Below are 8,747 nucleotides of genomic sequence, written 5' to 3'. Positions count from 1 at the left end.
AGGGGTCGTGCCTATCAGGCACGGCCGTGCCCACTTCTTCAGGCTGATCCAGCTTTGGCCGTGCCTCACAGGCACGGCCGTGCCTCCCAACAGAGACGCGACCTTGTGAGACCGTGCCTCACAGGCACGGGCGTGCCTTCCAACAGAGCCGCGACCTTGTGAGACCGTGCCTCATAGGCACGGGCGTGCCTAGCAACAGAGCAGCGGCTGCACATGGCCGTGCCTCCTAGGCACGGCCGTGTGACGGAAAGTACACGGGCGTGTCTACCTATCAATCTGGACAGTTCTGCAGACTTAAAGTAAAACGGGCATAACTTTCATCTCCGATTGAACCACGGGCCGTGCCACCCCTCAAAATGGAGCTAACTTCAAGATCTACAACTTTGCTTCAGGGTGAACAGAACGATGACTGCTCTAGGCCATGCTAAATGGCACGGCCGTGCCTCCTGATCGCGGCCACGCTGGGTGCTCTGCCCAAACTGCAGACCAAACTTCGAACCAACATAACTTTCGGCTCAGATGGAGTTATGGGTCGGTCCACCACCCAAATTGAAGATAATTCAATGCTCTACAACTTTGGTTCAGGGTCCAATTGAAGAAAACCGGGTTTACTAGGTGAAAAACCCATTGAGGCGGAGCCTTGTAAACCAGGGACAATCTGGGCAGTTTTGGGTGAGTATAAAAGGTGGAAACAAACCCAATCTTGGGTTATCTTGGGTCATTCTCCAAAACCCTTGGTCTTGGCTTGGCGGCGGCGCCTCCCCCTCTCTAGGGGAGGCCCTAAACGCTCCATCCTTCGCCGGTCCACCTCGCCATTCATCTCCACCGATCCATCCTACACCGGAGCAAGAAGATCTTCAAGAGGATGCTCACGCTTCAAAGATAAGTCTTCCCCTCTTTGGTGGATGATGTTTATTATGCATACTTGTTGTAATCTTCTTGTAATGGAGTAGATCCTTGAGTTTAGGATGTAGGATGAACATCTATGTAATGATGGTGATGTATGAACTAGTTTATGTCATTTTCCCTATTCAATGAAATGTTTACACTTGTTTCATGTATCATGTGCCTTGAATGTGTTTGATGAAATGTTTGTGTGAGCACATATGCATGATTATGAGGGGTAGATTACTTTGTAGGGAGATCCTAGGATCGTATACCCGGGACGCCTCGTGACAGGAGGAGAGTCTTAACCGGACCTTCCGAGGTGATCCCTACATAGTGGTAAACCCCCATAAGGGATAACTACATTAGAACACCAGTGATTTAAGCCAACAAAGCCTGACGAGGTTGAGTTGGTATTTTGGTTAGAATCCCTACAAGGTGATAGACATCGAGTGGAGGACGTTTTTCTTCGATGGGAAGCCATCACCAAAAATGTAGTCGCCTTGCAGAACTTCACTGATACCCAGGACAAGGCAGACTATATTGAGAACCTACTTGGAGAAACCGAAAGATTAACATGGATCCAATGGCGAATGGCTTATCCTAATGAATACCAAGAACTAGTTAGTGCCAGCGACAATAGAAATGGTACTCAAAATATCATTTCCCGAATACGCAGGGTATTCTTATTAGAGGACCCATTTCAGGGATCCACCGACATGCAAGACAGGGCTTATCGAGATCTGGAAAGATTAACCTGTCCGCAGGTAAAAGATCTTATTCCCTTTTTAACTTACTATATGAAACTTGCAGCAAAAACAGGGAGACTTTTTACGGGGCCAGAATTGTCTGAAAAATTTTGGCTAAAACTTCCTGGAGAATTAGGACGCAGATTCAAAATAGCATTTGAAGAAAAATACCAAGGGAATACCATAGGGGTACACCCTAGGGTATTATTTACATATAAATACCTTGAAGAAGAATGCAAGAAGGCAGCCTTCAGTAGATCACTCAAGGAACTATCTTTCTGTAGTCAGATGCCTATCCCAGGATATTACAAGGACCCTAAGAAGAAATATGGGCTGAGAAGATCAACTACTTACAAAGGCAAGCCCCACCAGACTCATGCACGAGTAGAAAAGAAGAAGCACTTACTCCGCAACAAAAAAATGCAAGTGTTTCTTATGCGGGGAAGAAGGTCATTTTGCGCGAGATTGCCCTAGAGAATTCAAGAATACCAAGAGGGTAGCACTATTTGAAGGCCTTGAGATACCTGATGACTATGAAATCCTATCAGTACAGGAAGGAGATGAGCCATCAGATTCGATTTTTAGTATCTCAGAAGGTGAAGATCATCAGGTGAACACCATTCTCAACCAAGAATTCCAATTTGTTTTCATAGAACAAACAAACTTTTATATGATAGGAAAATTAGAAGGATGGCAGCCAATGGTAAAAATCTCCAAAGAACAGCATGACTGCAACCATGTTTGGGAAATTAATGGCGAAATAGCACCTCTATACAATAAATGTACGTGCTGCAAAAGGGAGACTATGCAAAGACATCGCATGCACTGCAACACTTGCAAAATAACATCATGCGGTATGTGTACAAGGAATTACTTTGATATGAGTATTCCAGTAGAAAGGTCAGCTCCTATTCCTTTCTCTCCCACAAATTTGATTCAGGAACAGCAGAATTATATTAATTGGGCGAAAGCAGAGATAGAGAGATGAAAGCAAGAAGTGGTTAGTGCAAAATTATTAGCAGAAATTCAGATTGATAATATGAAGAAGGAATTTGCTGCTGAAAAAGAAGAAATACTGAGAGCCCACAGTGCCGACAAACTGGAAGTTGACACTGAGAATGAGGAACTCCAGCTAAAAATTTACTTTTTGGAGTTAGAAAACAAAGATCTCAAAAAGAGACTAGAAGGCCCTGAATTAGAGCAAGAGCTCATTTATCCTGAGGAAGAAGAAGAAGTACATATTCTAGTAGATTCAGGGACAGAGAAGGCCTTTTCTGTCGAAGAAGCAAAGCAACCAAAGCTCAAGACAAATGGCCTCTTCAATTTGGTGGTAGAACTCTCTATTCCAGGGATAGACAGTTTCAGAGTAAACGCCATCCTTGATACCAGCGCCACCACCTGCTGTATAGATCAGGTATCTATACCTCCCCTTGCTATTGAGGATAACACTTTTGTTGTTAATTTCAGCGGAATTAACTCTAAGACAACTGCCAATAAGAAGCTGAAATATGGAAACATGAAGATAGGGGATCATCAGTTCAGGATACCCTACACTTATGCCTTTCCCCTTACATTGGGAGGAAATATTACTATGATTCTGGGTTGCAATTTCATTCGCGCCATGCACGGAGGGGTCCGTATTGAAGGAAATGAGGTAACATTTTATAAGAATGTTACTACTATTCATACTCAACAGATGGTTCCTGCCGCTCCTCTAATTGAAGAATTAGACCTCGATGAAGAAGAATATAACCAAATACAGGAGCAGGTATGTACATGACAGCCTGGACAATATTTGCAGGATTTAATTGCAGATCTAACCAACAATGGTTATATTGGGGATAATCCTATGAAGTACTGGGCATCCAACCTTGTTACATGCAAGCTTGATATTAAAAATCCTGACCTCACAATTGAGGACAGACCTCTGAAGCACGTGACACCCCAAATGAAGGATTCTTTTCAAAAACACATAAAGGCCTTGCTGGATTTAAAGGTGATCAGACCCAGTACCAGTCGCCACAGAACTACTGCAATTATAGTACACTCTGGCACTACTATAGATCCAAAGACAGGAAAGGAGACTAAAGGCAAGGAACGGATGGTCTTTAACTACAAAAGATTGAATGACAATACCCACAAGGACCAGTACAGCCTTCCTGGGATCAATACAATAATACATCGAGTTGGCAGAAGCAAGATCTATTCAAAATTTGACCTCAAGAGTGGCTTCCATCAAGTAGCAATGGATCCAGAATCAATACAGTGGACGGCCTTCTGGGTTCCAGATGGTCTTTTTGAATGGCTTGTAATGCCATTTGGTCTTAAAAATGCTCCAGCCGTCTTTCAACGCAAGATGGATAACTGCTTTAAAGGTACTGAAAAATTTATAGCAGTTTATATTGACGATATTTTAGTCTTTTCAGAGACTGAAGAGGAGCATAGAGAACATCTCAAAGTTCTACTAAAAATATGCCAGCAAAATGGGCTAATACTAAGCCCAACAAAGATGAAAATAGGCAGCCCAACAATAGAATTCTTGGGCGCCACTATTGGGCATTCAAAAATTAAGCTGCAGTCCCATATAATTTCAAAGGTGGCTGATTTCAATAATCAAGACCTTCAGACCACAAAAGGATTGCGATCCTGGCTTGGGATTCTTAACTATGCCCGCTCTTATATCCCTAATCTGGGAAAAATACTGGGTCCTCTATATTCAAAGACATCTCCACATGGAGAGAAGAAGATGAATACCCAGGATTGGGCACTCATAGAAAAGGTGAAATCAAAGGTCAAAGAACTTCCAGATTTAGCAATACCTCCTGAAAAATGTTTTGTCATTATTGAATCAGACGGGTGCATGGAAGGATGGGGAGGAGTTCTCAAATGGAAACCCCAAAAGTTTGACCCAAAATCATCAGAATTAATATGCGCATATGCAAGTGGGAAGTTCTCTCCACCCAAGTCAACAATAGATGCAGAAATCCATGCTATCATGAACAGCATGAACAGTTTCAAGATATATTATCTTGACAAGGAAGAACTTTTAATCAGAACCGATTGCCAGGCAATAATAAGCTTCTTCAACAAAACTGCACAAAACAAGCCTTCCCGCGTTCGTTGGATAGCATTTACAGACTTTATTACCGGCCTAGGCATTACCGTCCAGTTCCAGCATATAGATGGTAAAGATAATCACTTAGCTGATGCTTTATCTAGACTTGTTTGTCTTATGATAGGTCAATGGATCCCGTCCGAAGAAGATCTGACTACACTCGCCCAACTAGAAGCAACACTTGGGCAGCTGGCGGACAGGCCTCATATGAAAGCCTCCCAGCACCTTGCGGGCCTTATCCATTATTGGACCAGTATGAAGAACTCGCCACAGGGATCGGGCCTAGCACCAACACTCCATACGAAAAAGACAAACGACAGCACATGGAGGACATTGAAAGCACCGCAGCAAGGAATCTACTCAATAGCTTTTGGGAATTCAAGCTTATCATCAACGCAAAAGAACAAGACTTTGCCAGACGCTGCCAGGTCAAAAGAGGGCTATACCTTTATTTCAAGGACGCCCTGCCAGAAGTGATGCAGACTAAAGATGCATTATTGGACGCCTTTATTCACGTGCAAGGAATCGTCCAAAAGATAAAGGAAACACCACCCTAAGAAAATAGAGCAATGGTGGGCCCTTAAAATCCAAAGAATCTTTGCACATGGATTGAGCCTCGGGGAGCCGTCCATATGGAAAGATCTTACCTTAGCTATTAAGCATTTCCGTATTTCTTAGCTATTAAGCAATGCATGCATCGCATCAAGAAAAGAAAGAAGGCTTTTGTGAGTGACGATGGGGCCCAATGAGCACCCGGTTCACAGCCTAGATTTCCTTTCTCCTCTCTATATAAGCATCTTAGTTTCTCATTGCAGAACACACACCGAGTACCGGTACAAGTTCTACTCTGAGTTAGCAAGCATTTGTAAGTTCTAAGTTTCTTTCGAGTTCAAGTTCCTTTTCTTGTAATTTAGTCCTGTACTTTTCTCTTTGGTACATTATCTAAGTTATTTGAAAAGAAGCGTTTCCGCCCCTTTTATGGTATCAGAGCTAATGTCCATGGCTGAGTAAAACTCTATCAAGGTATTTTAGGGAAAAGGTTGGGAAGGTAAAAACTTCTTCTTGTTTGTTCTCCCTTAAGCAATAAAAGACATCTTTCTTTAAAATTTGGGCTAGCGAATTCCAACTGTTGATCAGTTATAGTGAACCCCGAAGGCATGTCTAGCGAATTGCAACTGTTGATCAGTTATAGCGAAAACATGAACTGATATAGTGTCTGAATAACTAAGCCCTTCTTACTATTGATCTGAAAAACTGTTGTAATAAGGCGACCGAGGAACGACGGGTGGATTGCAAAAGAACAGGTCCTAACTTGGCTAAAGGGCATGAGGCCTACAAAGTCCAAGGGCACACCTGTGTGAGCAAGAAAGCCTTTAGAACCTCCTAAGCCGTAAGCTGCAGTATTAAGGAAAAATGGAAAGAAGGGCAAAGTTGTGATTGTGTCTATGTCTAGACGCTGGGAAGAACACATACAAGAATGGTATACCAAATCCCATACCTCGAACCTAGAATACCTTGACCTAGCAAAAACAGAAAAACAGCCTACCAAAAGAGAATTAGCTCACAATATTTCAGTTATCTACGACCGTGTTTGTCTTTCCTGTAGGGTACATCTCAAAAACTTTAAACAGATACAAGAACAATTAGAGGAAGTTAAGACTGAAAATCAAATCCTTAGTAAAACCCTGAAAAATCTCACAAAAGAGGTTTTAGAAAACAAACCCCTAACAAAGGGCAGTTAGAGGACCTCCTTATAAAAATAACTGAGCAGCCTAAAATAATTGAACAACAAGCTCTACAATTATCAGAGGAACTAAAAAGAAGGTAGATAGGGTAGAAACCCTACTACACAAAGTTGAAAGTTGGGTCTCTTCATGAGCTACATCAACACCAAGGCCACAAACTCCTACAAAGAAGCTCTTCAGGCTACAGAAGAAATTGAAGCACCAGCACTTGGCTTTTGCAGGCCCAACGACTACAAAGGAGGTATCAGTAGTAACACTGCTATTATTAAACAAGCTAATACTCAGATCCAGCTACTGGTGACCATCTTGGAAAAACTTGAAGCCTTGGAAGAAAGGATCAAGAGGCTTGAAGCAAAAGAAGCTCCACAACCACAACCCTTCCTGAAGCTTTGATTCAAAGTCTTTCTGACAAAGTTAAGGCTTTATCTATTCAGGAGAAGCCAAAAGAATTGAAAGGAAAACTAAGGGTTTTTACTGACCCTTTCCAAATCTTTAAGGAAGAACAAGCCAAGACAAGGAAGTAATGACTTCACGTACTCAAAACCCTCCTATTCACCACTATCACAAGAACGGAGGGAGCACCCCTGTATGAAGACCAAGTAAGGGGATACCGACAGAGCCAAAGACGAAGGTACAACGCTCAAAGAGCAGTACAAAGAATCACAAGGAGAATCACAGGAGGAACATATAACAATTCCTTGGAGCAACAGATGGATCCGCAAGTCCAGCTTCGACTCTCCATGCAAGAGATGGCCTCTATAGTACCTGCTGAAGTACTCTATCATTCCAGACGAGATGATGTACACCACAGGGTGTATGTCCACTGATCAGAGGAAGCAATGCTGGTCACTAGCAACCAGATAGACCGAGCCTTTATACAACCAGAAAGCTTCACCCAATTACAAAGAAGCGGAATGTGTTTTCTTCATATGGGTGTCATACAAGTGCGAGTTCAGATCCTACATCGACAGGAGGAAGGAACTTTGGCCCTTGTGGTGTTCCGAGACAATCGGTGGCAAGGCGATCAGGCCATCTTCGCCACAATGGAAATTGACTTAACTAATGGAAGTCAATTAGTGTATGTTATCCCTGACACAATGCTTACAATTTCTGACTTCTACAGGAATATACAAGTGTCAATTCTGACAAGGGGATATGAAAACTGGAGGAATGGTGAAGCCAACCTGCTAATTACACAAGGTTTGGTAGGACGTTTATCTAACACGCCTAATGTTGGTTTTGCTTATGAAGTGCAGCATGTGGTGGACTATTTAGCAAGTCATGGCGTGCGAGCCCTCCCCGGGAAGAAGCTACAACACCAGGGATGTCCTAGGACATAACTGGGTTATACGCCAGTCAATAATCAACATCCCCATGCAACCAACTGAGGTTAACACAAGAAATATGCTTGATGGGAGCATCTCACTACAATTTGACAGTTATCAAGAAGCAACTTCATCTACCCCACCAAAATTTAATGCAAAGGATGAAGAAATACAGTCCGATGAAGAAGAACTAGCAGGTCATATTATTGCAGTTCTTATTGAAGAAAAACGACCTAACGAAGAATTATTAGTCAAAAGGATATCTTCATTAGCAACCCTCCCTATCAGAAGCACACCAGGAGCAGCTGGATATGATATCTCCATAACATATCCACAAGACATACCTGCTAAGGGGAAGATCCTTATTATCCACCGGCCTTTGCATACAAATTCCTCAAAATACTTATGCCAGAATAGCCCCAAGATCCAGTGCGGCATTAAAAGGAATCATTATTATGGGAGGCGTCATTGATTCGGATTATCGAGGCGAGGTAAAAATTATGGCTTTTAATACAACAAATAATGACATATTTCTGAATAAGCAGGAGTACATCGCTCAACTCATCATAGAACGAATTGCCACGCCAGTCATCAGAGAAGTAGAACTTTTAGGTTCTACTCCAAGAGGAATTGCAGGCTTTGGCTCTACAACAAGGCAAATCTGTTCCAGGACCAAGGCAAATCCTCAATGTACAGGTTGCCATTATTGCTGTAGTGATGAAGAATGTGCCGCAGAATACGACTTCTATGTAGCACCAACAAAAGAAGCCACACAATATGACGAACCAGAACAACCATTAGATCCAAAAGCAAAGAGAAAGGAGGTCCTTGCAGTAAAGCCTTTCCCGGAGAGCAATCTATTAGCACTTCAAAAGGCGGCCCGAGCATATGCTGTTGAGCAACATAAGTTTTATGAGCAAGAGGCATG

At 42.6% G+C, this 8,747-nt stretch overlaps 2 pseudogenes; both read left to right on the top strand.

The window, feature by feature from the left end:
- The first annotated feature begins 1,478 nt into the window (after positions 1–1,478).
- On the top strand, positions 1,479–5,226 carry LOC141817234 (uncharacterized; annotated as a pseudogene).
- Positions 5,227–7,029: 1,803 nt separating this feature from the next.
- Positions 7,030–8,726, top strand: LOC141817235 (uncharacterized; annotated as a pseudogene).
- The last annotated feature ends 21 nt before the right edge of the window (positions 8,727–8,747 follow it).

This window comes from Curcuma longa, unplaced genomic scaffold (genome assembly GCF_044706935.1).
Source record: "Curcuma longa cultivar G26 ecotype Majalengka, Jawa Barat unplaced genomic scaffold, ITB_CL_G26_1.1 contig_19764, whole genome shotgun sequence".
Classification (NCBI taxonomy): Eukaryota; Viridiplantae; Streptophyta; class Magnoliopsida; order Zingiberales; family Zingiberaceae; genus Curcuma; species Curcuma longa.
This window is presented reverse-complemented; position numbering and strand designations above follow the sequence as displayed.